Source organism: Euprymna scolopes, chromosome 16, assembly GCF_053919585.1.
Source record: "Euprymna scolopes isolate OS-2025 chromosome 16, ASM5391958v1, whole genome shotgun sequence".
In the NCBI taxonomy this organism is placed as follows: Eukaryota; Metazoa; Mollusca; class Cephalopoda; order Sepiida; family Sepiolidae; genus Euprymna; species Euprymna scolopes.
This window is the reverse complement of record NC_136497.1, coordinates 55,852,904-55,868,279: the sequence shown is the minus strand read 5'-3', so window position 1 is coordinate 55,868,279 and position 15,376 is coordinate 55,852,904. Positions and strand designations below refer to the sequence as shown.

At 33.5% G+C, this 15,376-nt stretch overlaps 1 protein-coding gene and 1 pseudogene across 2 annotated transcripts in view; both read left to right on the top strand.

Moving 5' to 3' along the window:
- LOC145295970 (uncharacterized) overlaps window positions 1-15,376 on the top strand; it is a 295,111-nt gene that overhangs the window by 62,737 nt on the left and 216,998 nt on the right. The gene's annotated exons all lie outside the window — the stretch shown is intronic.
- On the top strand, window positions 7,154-7,270 carry LOC145296597 (5S ribosomal RNA; annotated as a pseudogene).

Sequence of the window (15,376 nt, the reverse complement as noted above, 5' to 3'; positions counted from 1 at the left end):
AGGTACTCACACACAGGTACTTGGAACTTTGTTTTAGAATCAAAGTATGGCATCTGTTTTGCAGGCGATGTTCATACCAATCTCGGTTTACCTTGGCAGGATCCTAGCATTTAAAGATCTGTCTGGCATGGCTTTAGCCACCCTTCTTGTCAGTATAAGGAATGGTTCGGTTCAATACTAGGATGTGCATCATCCTATGTATTATCTTCTCCTCTAATGGGGCAGGGAAGAGGTGGTTTACTGCCAGTTGCCTGAGGTTCCCCTACCAAGGAATGCTAAAGGGCTCATTCTTAGCTATTAGCTCACCAGCCAGTGTCCACTAAACCCTTGTAAAATGGCTTGTATCACATTATACATTGGAGAGATGCTCATAAATCTTGTCATACTCTGCATATTCCACATTTTTTTTATTATTATAATCCCTTTCGAAGATGACTTAAGGTGAGTTGAAAGCTCTCGATATAAAAGAAAGTCCCAGACGGCAGGAAATTGTTTTATTCACCTTATATTCTAACTTGCGGAAATTTATCAGAATTTTGAAAAAAAAAAAAAAAAAAATGATAAACTGAGCTAATAGAAAGATAACTTCTGTTATATTGAGTGAAACAAGCTTGAAGAACAATTGCTTTCTAGCTACGCTGTATGTACAATCTAGTCGTCCACAGAAGACTGTTTCGCTGTATTACATCTCCTCAGTACGGCTAGACAGGCAAATGCTCCAGACTGAAATTTAAACTTTTTTTCTTCTATCCACTGCATTATCTTCACAAGTCACAAGCCACAAGAAAACCTTACGATTTATAGGCAATATTTGTAGGCAATATTTATAGGCAATATTTATAGGCAATATTTGTAGGCAATATTAACCACTGAAAAAGGCTTTATTCGTTTTTACTAAGAGCTTTTGCATTATCGCTGCTTAAAAATTAAAACGTTTGTTTTGTTTATTGGAAGTAATACTTAATTAACAAGACAAGTATTTTTATGATAAGAAGAAAAAGATGGGAGATAAACAACCGTGGAATTTCCATGGGGTCCAGCTTGTAATCTATAAACATAAGTACTTTTTTAAATTAAGCCATTAAGTCTTAAGATATCTAATTTTTTACTGTTGAGTTGAAACTTTATGTAATGAGTAGAAATGGGTTAAATACATAAATTGAAAAAGAAAACGTGAAGCATGCATGGTACCCCGTAAGTGCACAGTGAACGAGGCATAAAAAAATGACTAAGTTCAGCCCCCTCCCCCCATTTAGTCCCACAAGTTCCCAGGGGACTTAAAATCCTGGTGAAAATGAACAAACGGTGCAGTTTTAAGCCTTCTGCACCATGCAAAAACAGAAATGACTAAGTTCATCATTTGCCCCCCCCCCATTTTTTAGCCCCAAAAGTCCCCAAGGCCTTAACATATTTAAATTTGAGTTCAGCACCATGCAAAACTGCTAAATAGACATACACAGAACATTTTGGACAAATATGGTAAAATAGTCCCAAAAATGGAGTGTTTTTATTAGCCCTAAAAGAGCCCCTGGGGCACACCCAAGAGTTATTGCTAAGTATAGACAAACAAAATTATATAGAAATCAGTTAGTTACAACTTTTCAGAAAGTTTTATAAAAATCCAAGGCATCAATGTTTTTTAATAAGCAAAAAAGTGTTAATTTTAGCCATTTTAACCCAAAAGGCACCTTTAGGGTGGCAACCAGAGTTTTCGTGGAAAATCCGTTCTGTTACTTTTTTACTCATATCATGTTTAATATTTGTGCAAAATTTCAAAAAATTCCAAGGCGTAGTTATTGAGAAAAGGCTTGATAGACGAACGGATGAACGGATGAACGGATGAATGGATGAATGGACAAGGGTGAATTTACAGATCCACCCTCCTTTTGTCAGGGGACCAAAAATTTGTTTATTTTATTTAGAAAGCGAAATATTGACTTTCCTACAAATAGGACATTGGATACATACGATATAGTTTAGAAATCAAGAGGCTATACATTCATGATAAAATTTACACATTATGGTAAAGAGCAAAGCAGTTCAAACAAAGAGTTACATTGCACTTTTTGGCAATAAGTTAGTGGCTTACTATTGCAAGTCTTATTTATATAAATTCATACACCATCAAACAAGTAGAATTTTAGCAAATTTCATTAGAATTTTTAAGAGGGTTTCAACAATTCTCAGAGAAAAGTTTATAAATATAGATAAATTTTATACTTTCTTCAGACTAATTATGTCGTAAGCAATACTATTATATATTATCTTATAGATTTTGAAAATAAATTATTTGGTCATATTTACAGGACAGTGTGACCTAATGGGTTAAGTAATTATATTAGCATCGTTTTCTCTATGAAATATTATATATGACTATTTCTATAGTAGCAACAGCAGATGCAAAATAATTTTGATAAAATACAGAATTCTGATTGGTCAAAATCCTAAAATCGGATCTCAACTAATTATAAGTTTAATATAGACTCACCCTGGGAGCCGAGTATCTGTTAGATACTGACTACATAAATGAGAACCCAAATGAAGTCAGTAGTAAAACTCAACTTGCAACCACGAATCCTCATCAGTCATTTCTATAGCAACACAGCTCACTTGCTTCAGTGGCAAAAATATAAAACAAAAACAAACAATTACTACTAGACTTCTTGTAGGCAAACCCAAATCTAGTTTGGGTGCCAGGTCAAAGGTCTCTCGATGGATGACACAAGAAACATGCACAAACTCACACATACACTAACTAAAAAAAATGGAAGCATGTATGCACACAATGCGGCCTGGTCTATTAAACTTACACATGGCCACATGCAATCTTACGCGGCAACAACTGAAACAAACATATCTGTTTAATTTTTTCTTCAGACGAAACAACTCGATCTTTCACCAAGAACGTTCTTAGATACTTTGAACTCTCATTACTATTAATTAACTCTATATATTTGGTTGTCATGACAAGTTGTAAATAAAATTGATACATTTATATATCTATAAACTTGGACATTCTTTTAATATTGCCTTTTCTGCTGCAAATACTCCAGCTATATAAACGCTTTATATATATGGCATAATCACATTAACACACTGGTTCTCACTAGATAGGTAAACAATGATGAGCTTGGCCAGTATCAGACGAGTGATCATTTAGAAATGCCAGGTGCTGTATGCACCGTGCCAGGGCGTAGAAATTTCCAAGTTGGTATTTGATTAATCCATTGGTAGAGATGCACCAGTCTTTGATAAGACATGCATCTAGGAGAAGGAAAACTCTGATGTAAAATCCTAAGGTCTATTGTCTGCTCTGTCATGCGGCAGCCATTACACCGACTGAGATTAGCAGTTGTGTCATCTGTGTGGATTTTCAAACAACTTAGTTGTCGTGGTGGACGTTATGCATTGAAATCAATGTCAGGATATCATCCACTCATAGATTATGTTCTTTTTTTTTTGCTGGGGGGGGGGGTTAGTATAATATCTTTCTATTATAATGAAACCATCCTTCAAGGCATTACTTTCTCCTTTAAAAAGTGGAGGCAATGTACTATATGTTTGTTGGTCATATATACTACAAAAATATGTCACCAGGGTGGGGGTGGGGGGTATTTTAGCTAGTATATGAAATATCCATTGTCTTATCAATATTTTTTTAAAACTTAAGAACAACGTATTTATTTTCATGTTGTCATTTCAATACTAACTCCTTTCTATTGGCCAATAGTTTGTTTGGGTTATAGTCAAGATTATCTGCTCTCTTTGATTTCCGGTTTTTGTTCATTTTGCTGGATAATTAGACATGGTCAAGCGGACAAAAAAGCTATTCTTAACATGGGGAAAAGGAGGATTTTTCACATTATTTAAATAGAAGACAATGCTTAATGAGAAGAAACCATGTCTTGCTTGTCACCGTCGTCACATCTATGGAACAGAAACCGGAAGTCAAAAGACGCTTACAATAACTGTTTTTTTTAAATGTTATTGTTGTTCATTTTTCATTCAAATAGATGGCTTATATATGTTTTTGTTTTTTTCAGTATCCTGCCTATTTTTAAACTGAAAGTATCTTTTACTTCTATTCTACAATTGTGATATTTGCAACAAACCTATTCATACATGCACACATATCTGAATTCTGCTGAGAGTCAGAAGATAACGAAATGCCAAGGTCTTATGTACAACGTTAATAGTAACTGGAATCTTAGGAAGATCTCCATCATCCCCATAATTATAGAAAGACCCAAACTCATGAAAAAGAATTTCAAAAACTATCTGGTAGATATACCCGGTGAACCAAGTGCAAGTGAGATACAAACAATTGTACTTAAAGGGGCGATTAAAATCTTAAAATGACCTCTCGGTTGAAATGTAGATGGCAGGTGAATGATTGACATCTTGTGGGATGACCTATCCCCACCTAAAACAAAATAAGAAAATTGAATATATATATATATATATATATATATATATATATATATATATATATATATATACTAGCAAAAGTACCCGTCGTTGACTGGGTTCAAAAACAGCCTACAGAAAATGGACTCTGATTTATGAAAGTATGATAGGTTATGAAAAGGAAGGGTTATAAAGAGATAGCTTCGAATTTGGGAATTTCGAAACCAAAGCAAAATATGATGAAAGTAAAAATAAAATAGATAAACCCCATAATTTATTATACCATACCTGTTCACACTGAAACACTTATCACAATATTCTGTGGATCTATATTAAAAAACCTTGTTAAACTTTGTGATATATTTCCATTCTGTGGAGGTCAGGTGCAAACGAACACCCCATAATTTTATTATACTATATTTCTTCAAACTGAAACATAATTATTAAAGTATACTTACACAGATATATATGAAAAGTCTTTATTAAAGTTTGTACCTATTTCCATTCTATGGAGGCCAGGCGGAACACAGACCCCACAATTTTATTGTACCATCCCTATTTAAGTTAAAACATACTTATCAAAGTATTATTATGTACATCTATATCCAAAACACTTGTAAACGTTTTTTTTTAATTTTAAAATTTTTTATTTCCATACTTTGTGGATGAGCCTATTTGCGACCACACACACACACACACACACACACACACACACACACACACACACACACACACACACATTCAGATTTATATTATATATATATATATATATATATATATTCAATTTTCTTTTTTCATATTTTGTTTTAGGTGGGGATAGGTAAGCGCCCTCCCCCCCTCTTTGGGTTGAGCACTTTAGAATTATATTTTCACCTAGCGCGTATTTAAGCGAATAAGCGAAGCCCACTGTTTGTTTGTAAACGAACTGACGGTTTGAGCCCTGTGCGACGGGCAAATGCTAATTTAATAGGCATTTGAGGAGAAATATTTATGGGCACTGATTCTTGATCCAGTGGTTAGAGCTGCCGACTGTGAACATAATGGTTGTAGGTTGGATCCACGTCTGGGAAACGGTGTAGGTCTATTTTCTTTTTCTTTTTTTACATAAGATGGTCACCACTTATCAAGGCCTGGAAGCCACTCAGGGATAAGGATTATTGCATGTACAGTATGTTAGTGTTGAGGTCTTGCTGCACTGATGAGTTGTGATACAACGAAACAGTACTGTATGTGGATGAGTATATATATATATATATATATATATATATATATATATATATATATATATATATTCCTATTATCACACCTAAGATCTAATTAAAAAAAAACTGTATATGTATACAACAAATTTTTTTAAATGATCAAGGTGTATATTGTGAGTGAAATGTAAGTGTTGTAAGATAATTGTAAATTTAATACTTGGAATTTAGGATAGTGCAATAAATAAAATAGTAGGTCGTTAACTTAACATATAGAAACTAAACTAAATATAATCTAAGTAAGGGAAATAGAATTACATTTAATTTAAATTTAATAATTGTTATTGGTAATAAACTAACATTTCAATAGCACAAAAAAAAATAAATCAAATATTAATAATTTCACAATATTAGATTGAACAGATTATAATGGATTAAAATATGCTAAATCAGAAGATAAGTTTGAGATAAAGTAAGTGAGAAATTTTACTTAAAGAGAATAATGTGAGAACTACAAGTTTGAAACTAAGCATTAGAGATTAATACAGACAAAAATCAAAATTGTGAATTAAAAATATAAATTATGAATCGATAAATGTGGGAAAAATTGAGTCATGTCCCTTACACTGTTTCGATATATGAGAATATTAAAAATTAAAAAAACAACGATATTATGTTTATATCAAAATAAGGTTGAAAATGATGGATTTAACATTTAAATTAATTACATAGCCAGTGCGAGATAAAGATAAATATTAACTAAAATTATTTAAATAAACCTTTTAATTTATAGTTTTTCTTAAAAAAAAGCAGGTAAAAGGGAAAATGAGAAACACATATAACATGTAAATAAAAATTTATACGAAACTAAGGCAATTTGAGAAATGAATATAAATAAAAACTAAAATCTGGTCATATAAATAAAAACTAAAATCTGAAAGGTGTAATTTGGGAGTTGAGGAGTAAATCAATCAATAAATAAATCAGAGGAAAAAAATAATTATAAAAATTGAAAAACATTAAAAGATTAAATGAATGTAAAATATAAAATTGTAGAAATATCATGTAAAAATAAAAAATACGAAAGTCAATTGGAAGGGAATAAAAATAAATAAATAAATAAATAAAATGAGGATGAATGCAGTGAGTCCAAACTGCTTATTCACTTGAAATAGGGATTATGAATATATGCATATATATATATATATATGACAAATATGTTTTGATGTCTGAAGAGTAGCGATTTTTGGAATATTTTAAAATAATATAATGTTTAAATTTGTCCAAATGGTTACGAAAAAATTATAACACATAAGGAAATATACCATATGATGTACTTATTTTATATTTTGTTGTCTTGATTTTTGCGAAAATATTATATGCATGTTCGATTATGAAAACTGATAATCATAAAGCTTAATTAATTGAGTCAATCAATTTTATTAATATATGAACATTACCGAATTTTAATATAGAAAATATTTTTGGTAAAAAGATATATATATATGTATATATATATATATATATACACACATATATATATATATATATACGGCATAATCGCGTTGACACACTGATTCTCGTCAGATCACCGAAGTTAAGCAATGTTGAGCCTGGTTAGTACCAGATGGGTGACCATTTGGGAATTCTAGGTGCTATATGTGCTCTCCGCTTATCTCGACATTTGTTTCCAGTCGTCCTGTATTTCACTTGCCACTGGTATTTAACAATGTCGTCTCAGGAGAGGTGTGGTTGGAGATTGCGCACCTCCTGCTACAAAAATTTAATGTGCAAGCAACTCTTTGTGGGTATCCATAGTCTGTCCATATTGTGTGTGTGTGTGTGTGTGTGTGCATGTAATTTCCTTTCTCATAGATTCCGAAACGACTGAGCCTATCTTTTGCAAATTTCACACAAAGGTAATTTATATTTCTGGCAGTGTTCTTAGATATGTTTTGTACAGTAATTCATCTGATAAGTATCGAAAATTGAAAAAATCTTATATTAAAAATAGTCTTTCTTTTCTTATAGATAAAAAATGATTTTTTTATAGAGGAAAATTTTACAGGTGTGACCTTGGCTGGTGTAACGTAAAATATTCCCTTGTAAAAATTCTTCTTTTTCATCTATAAGAGAAGAAAGACTATTTTTAACATCGTCAAGCCCAAATATCAGCTGACGTGATATTATAAACAAAACAACTAGAATTTGATGAACGACATTATCATAATTTTTTTTTTTTTTTGTGAATTAATCCACCGGACAAATTATTCCTCGTAATATATAATATTCAATAGAGGATTGATTCTATAATACAGGGAAGAACGATAAAATTGTTGCCCTAGAAAAGACAACATGATTCCATGTTTGTTTGATGAAAACTTGTTTTCTTTTTTTTTTGTTGTAGACCATCTACTAGTTGGCCAGTTGTGTACAAATCCCAAGACCGATAGGAGCCTTCTATCATGTCTAAAAGTAACACAATGTTCAACAAGTGAAAGTGGAGATGTGCCGCTGTATAACTCATGCTCTCTACCAATCCGTTATGACAACAGGACCATTGCCAACACACTCAAAATGCAAATCTGGACCGTTCAACATTTGACGAAATGGCTCAACGAAGTTTCTGATCACAGTTATAGTCTTTGGTATGGTTTCAAGTGAGGTCCACCTTATATCTCCAAAGTCGGCTTGAAAGTCAACATCAAATTGTACGTAGATATGGTGAAGAGTGTGGTGATCTCTTAGTGCAATAAAGGGGGCCGCTGGCAGACCCTGGGTGTGGCAGCAGGACTGGGTGCTGGCCCATGTCCAAAGAGACCCAAGCTTGGCTTCAGAAAGATTGCTACAACTTTATACCCTCCTCCCACTGGCCTCCCTCCTCCTCCGATCTGAACTTGCTGAACTACTTCATTTGATCATATGTTGAGAACATCACCAACATGACTGTCAACAACATCAAAGTCAGCCTTATCGCCGCCACCCACCTAGTATTTGCCGAGCTTTTGCCAGCACTGGTAGAAAAGGCACGCTCCCAGTTCCGTACCCGTATCAAGGCGGTGATTGAGGCTGAAAGTGACTACATTGAATAGATATCAGCTCTAGGACATAATCAAGTTACGTGAATTGATTTTTTCAATAAAAGTTTTAAAATAAAGCTGTAGTGTTGTTTTCTTTAGGGCGACAATTTTATCGTTCTACCTTGTAATGCATACACAATCTGCATAAATTAAATTGTTTAATCATTTTGTATGTCCGAGCAATGCTGGGCGTCCAACGCCATATATATTTTATAACTTACTAACGAGCTCTACCTACGTATTGAGGACTTTTGAAGTAAAATACTTAAAGTTTACGCATAAATTTATACCTTCGTATATTAATTTTATGTGAGTAAATGAAGTAGTTCCCCTTTAAGAAATTCGTTTCTTATCGTTGAGCACTTTCAGTTGAATTAAAAGTCGGTCAATTTAGCTCTTATGCGTAGATCATCGTATAACGATTTGATCACTGTCTGTCTGACGTAATGAACATTTAAATTAAAATGTTTAAAATTCAACGCTATTTCACACGGTTAATGGTAGCCGAATGGATACGGCCTCCGCTAATCGAGCCAGAGATGTCTCGTGTCGCGGGGTTCGAATCGTTCGACTGGTAGTAATCGTGACACCCTGCACTGAAGAATCCCGAAAGGATGAAACGCTAGTGTCTGTAGGTATTTAATTATTATAGTAAAAAATAATTATATATATATATATATATATATATATATATATATATATATATATATATATATTTCGAATAAATTATTGTATACATTTACATCCAAAATAGACTTCCATATTAAGTTCTTCCTTCAGCACAAGTTTTCATCCGTGGGCATTAAATCAAATGGAATAACTCATTGTGAACGTTCACTTGTTCTTGACGGATAATAGTGTAATTTGAGATCAGCCCCCCAACATTTGTCGCATTAATGATAGCAGTCATCACAATTAGCTTCTTACGTCAACAGTTTGTGACATTTCAAATTGATAGTGGCATCTGCAATAAAGGTTGGCTTTACCAAAGTCGCATTTATTGGGAAAGTAATTTTTTTTTTTTACTGCAATAACATTCACACATTCTTTCGACGAAAAAACAAGAATGCATATTCTTAATGGCAAGTGCTCATGTGAGCTCGAATCTTTCACAAAAAACACTCGTCTAATTGAAACCACTATCAATAATTTTCCTCACTCTTTATCTGTACTTAAACCTAAACTTGGATTCCATGAACAAAGCTTCTTTCTTAGACCTGCATGCCTGTGGAACTCTGTTCCTTTTGTCTGCTTTCCAACTGAATACATATGGCCGTCTCCAAGTCCAACGTAAACAAGTTCTTGATGAGCCATCCCTTTAATTAATCTGATTTACCAAATTTCCACTACTAACGATGACTAGATATTGTCCCATTGATTACTGTGTCATCATTAACCCTTATCCTCGAATGGCCTCCGGGCCTTGATAAGTGGTGAATTCTTTGTAGAAAAAAAAAAGAAAAATTTTTTAACTTAAGTCGGACAGACTGACAAACAAAGCTTCTTCTAGATATTTGTTGTGTCATTTTGAGATGTTTGCAAAAGGGATATATTCGTTTGAAGTAGCTGAGTGGTCTCTGCTGTAGTATTCGAATAATAATCTAGTGAGTCGCCTTACTGAACGAGTGTTCATGGTTCCAGCTTGTATTCCTTTGCGTGAAGCTTGTGTACCTTTAGACATCTCTCTTAGGTGGCTCTAGCGGTCTGTATTTATGGCTTAACCAACCAATCATATTTTTTGCGAGGAGGAACCCGGATGTATTCATATTCATTGCATCACATTTAAAAATATTATTATTGCAATACATCTTATAGAGATCAGTTTAAAATATGTCCATTCAGTTTGGTGGGGATTTAGTGATAAAAATGCTATTTCAAACTTCAGTGGGGCAGACAAAACCTTTTAGAGATGTTTGAACGCATCTAAGAATTGTCTTTCAAATTTAAATGTGGCAGATTGACAGACAGAAGATTTTGCAGAGATATTTGAACGAATAGAAGTCAAAAGTGGACCGTGTGTTTTCTTTCGTCAGTCTCGTAACTTTCACTGCTCTCATTTTGTTTTTTGTACTCTTCACATTATATGAGCGATTTTTCTGATAAAGGGGAAAGAACTGCTGTTTTCTGGGTCGGAATCTAACCATCTAACACATAATTTTGATTGATTTTTTGACCTTGAAGTAATATTTTTGTTTTTTTGCTTCTTACTAAGTGGCTTCATGTTTTGTCTGGAAATAACTCCATTAAAAAAAAAAAAAAAAATCTAAAAAAGTTATATAAAATTCAAGCATGATAGACCAAAGAAAATTCTCTTTCAAACTTAAGCATGACAGACTGACGCATGGTTAGAATCTTTTATTAAGATGTTTGAATTCTTCCAAAAATGATAGTTTTAACTTAAACTGACAGACGGACAAAACCTCTTATAGAACTACACGGACACATCTAAACTAAGATGTGTCCATTCAGTCTGCTTATCTAGCGAGGTAAATGCTATTTCAAATTTCTGCCATTACTAACCAGAAGAGCATTACCACTATCAGGCAAAAAAAAGAGTCTATCAGGTATGTGTATACAGTATGATAATGTATGGAAGTGATACCTGGCTAGTGTGGGTTGAGGACATGCGTTGCATGGATATTAGAATAATAGGATGGATATATAATGTGGTTCTTAAGGACAGGTTTAGATTTGATGATTTTAAAGAAAGATTAAATTTAGAGAACATAGGAAGATGCGTGCACAGCAGGAGATGATATGAACACATATTGAAAGAATGGATGATTAATTTATGTAAAACAGCTAATGTAGCAAGTGCAGTTCACAGGAGAACACAAAAGAAACCATGAGAACATGATAAAAATTGACTTGAGAGAAAGAAGGATAAATAAAGACGTGGCCAGAGATAGGTTATTCGTATTATTTGGATTCTTTGGACTACTGTTTTCATTTTAAGTGTCATTTTCACAACATTTCGATCAATGTAATCTCCGACCTTCTTCAAGTGTATCTTGTCGAACGTGGGAATGTTTTTGTTGAACTTGGAAACTTAGACAGAATTTTGAATGGAACCCTTTATTTACTTCACGGAGGTAGCATGCTCTTGTTCCATCAGCCATGGCTGGGTGGAGGTCCTAAGTAATCCGCTATTGTATTTTTTAGTCGTCCACACTGAGAATTGAACCTTCAACATTCAGGATAATATTACTTTTACAATTGATTTTTGCAAGTATTCTAACCACTGCACCACAGGTTTAATGAAACATTGTGAAAATCATCAGATGAGAACAGTAATTTGAAGAATCCAAATAATACAAATAACCAATCCTCATCTCAAAAATTCAGAAACATAGAGATAGTTTAGTTTGGAAATCATTTTTTAAAGCCGCCCAACACATGCCAGCATGTAAAAATCAACATATTAACATATAATTCTTAACGCATTTCTCATAAATGTCGAGGTTTCTAATCTTTTTACACCATAGAGTTGTTGATATTTTTCATATTCCTTAGCAAACATTCATTTACGTACATTTCCTTTATCGTTATTCATGACTAAGGAGAGTAGAAAATGCACCTTGGGTTTACTTTCGACAGCTTTGTTACTCTTGCTTCCCTTATTTTGTCCTTTAGTCCTCACATTCCATGAGCAATGTTTCTGGCAAAGAAGAAAGAATTGCTGTTTTCTGGGTCGGAATCTATCCATATAATATTTATCATTAGCTAGTTTATGACCTTAAAGTAGTTTCTTTTTTCTTTGAATTTTAAAGCTCCTTATATCAAGTGGCTTCATGCATTGTCTGGAGCGATTTTCAGAAAAAAATTGACATTAAATTAAATATTATTATTATAATCATCATCATCATAATAATGACGACGATGATGATGGTGATGATGATGACGACGACGACGATGGCGATGACGATCATGATGACGACGATGGCGATGACGTGTGACTGCATCTGAAATAATAGGTATCCATGCAATCAGCACATTTGAGATGAAAATGCTATTTCAAACTTCGGTGTAATAAACCAAAGCGATAGCGACGGTTCCATGAAGACCATAAAATGATGAGCTAAATCAGAACAAAAAGAGAGGGAAAAATATTATTGCCAAATATCGACTTTTCTGTAAAAAAAACGGTTCGCCTTCCTGACTCTATCAAATTCATGTAAATAAATAATTGTATCCTTCCATAAAAAAAAAAAAATGAAAAAAAAAAATGACAAGAAACGGATGAGAAAACATTCATCAATTTAACGTGGCTTCAATATGCTATTTCTGGTCTTATCAAAGTTATGATTGATTTGTGTGGCTTCTAAGCTAATCAAGAATAATTTTCTTACCTGGAGAACAAATTAAATTGAAAACATGAAGACATAAATTATCTGAGGTTTAATTAATTAGTTGTTATGATTAACAGTATTAATCCTAATCCTGGGATTATTTGCCATTCAAATACGGACTTTTATAAAAGACTTATAATCAATAAAAAAAAATGTGCCTATTATTTGGATTACAGTTCTCATCTTGAGTGTTATTTTCACAACGTTTCGATCGATGTAACCTACGACCTTCTCCAGGGATATCTTGTAGAACTCGTGAATCTTTCTGTCGAACTTGGGAATCTGCGCAAAATTTTGAATGGAATACTTTATTTTATCTTTATTTTATTGTATCCTCTCGTTCTGTCAGCCATGATTGGGTAGGTTTTAATCTTGAAGTAGTATTATAATATGCAATTATACTGTGAATGTTGCCTACACTGAAGATCGAACCTTCAACCACCAGAACAGTGTAACTTAAAATTGATTTTACCAAGTACCTTATCCATTGCGCCACTATTCTAGTATGAATTTCAGGAGCTTCAAGATATTTTTGTTTTTAAATGTTCAATTTTACTACTTATCACTAACACACACACACATATATATATACATATATATATATGTATATATGTATATATATGTGTGTGCGTGTGTGTATATATATATATTTAGCAGCTCAAGCTATTTTTGCTTTTAGATATTCAATTTTACTACTTATCACTGATATATATATATATATATATATATATATATATATATATATACACACACACACACACACACACACGCACACACACATTTTTGTGACTTTATCTATTCTTTATAATTAATAGTTTCCATATTGTGTTAAATTCTATACTAGGTTTGCTTAATAGAAAAAATTGTTTTCTGATCTATTTTTTTGTTTAGGCTTTCTTTGTGCAAATAAATATATGTCTAAAATTACATTATATGCCCGGGCAGTGCCGAGTTAAGACAGTACATAGTGTATTGGTTAGCAGTATGAACTGTTGGCTCGGCATGTCGGGTATGTATTCTGTTGGAGCTTCAGCATCATGTTTACTATCCTTTGGAAAAGTTATGAATACGCATATCCTCCTCCCAAGATATGGGTTAAATAGTAGAGTAGACTAAACTCTCAAGCCTCGGATGAGCAACTATTCAAAGAGAAGCAAAATCTGAAACAATACTAGTCTTTCTCTACTCATACCGATATTGGTTCCAGACTTTCTGGATTTCTCCTTGCCATTGGATTCAAGTAATGTTGGTTCAATTGCTTATCAAGGCTAAAAAAAACTCCACCTGCATTTTAAAAAAAATTATTTTTCGATACTAAAATTAAAGTTATGGACCAGTTCTATGCTCCGCTACGGAGTCCAATTTGTGTTGAGTATATTCCAAGGAGAGATTCCAATCGCCTTGGTTGAGACAGGCCTACTCAACCCCTCGGCTCTTCTCTGCCATTTCTGTTTTATGAGAAAATGAAGAAACCTTTTAACATATTTCCCATTATGTGGAGGTTTCTAATCTTTTCACATCAAAGTGATGTTAATGTCTGTCATATTCCTTAGCAGAAATCCATTTACATACATTTCCTTTCATGACTACACACACACATGAAAAAAAAAAATAAATTGTAATATTTTCTAGAACTTCTTGGAGGCAAAAAGTCTGTTCTTATCAAAAGAGAAATTTCATTGTCCTCGACTATCTTTTAGTAATATCTATTTACATTGGCTTAATTGCCATCTGGGGAAATCTATCATGGCAGCATAGGTCTTATATCGAAGTAGCACAACATTTTAAAGTTTTTCATTCAAAATAAAACCCTATAAGTAATGAAACACAGTTCATAGCATTGATTAATTTTTGTTTTTTTTTGTTTTACACAGTGATCACCACATATCAAGGCCCGTAAGCCACTCAGGGATAAGGGTTATTGCAAGTACATTACGTTAGTGTGGAGATTTGATGAAGTGTTTACTTAAGGGGGCGGTTCATTAGGAATTTGTTAACATTGGACTTGAAGACACCCAAGTTGTAGTCCGGTGAGAAGCAGGCAGACGGAACAGAGTTCCACAGGCGTGCAATTCTAAGAAAGAAGCTTTGTTCATGGAATCCACGTTTTGATGTAGGCACAGATATAGAGTGGGGGAAATTTTTCACAGTGGATTCAGCTAGACGGGTGTTTTCATGGCGAGGGGGGACCAGAGATTGGAGTTCAGACGAGCACCTGCCATGGAAATAACGGTAAAACAAGGATAGGCTCGCAACGTCTCTTCTGTGGGAGAGAGGTTGCAGGGTATAGAAAAGGGCATCCCCCACCAAGCCACGAAGTCTATTTTGTACTCTGTCAAGG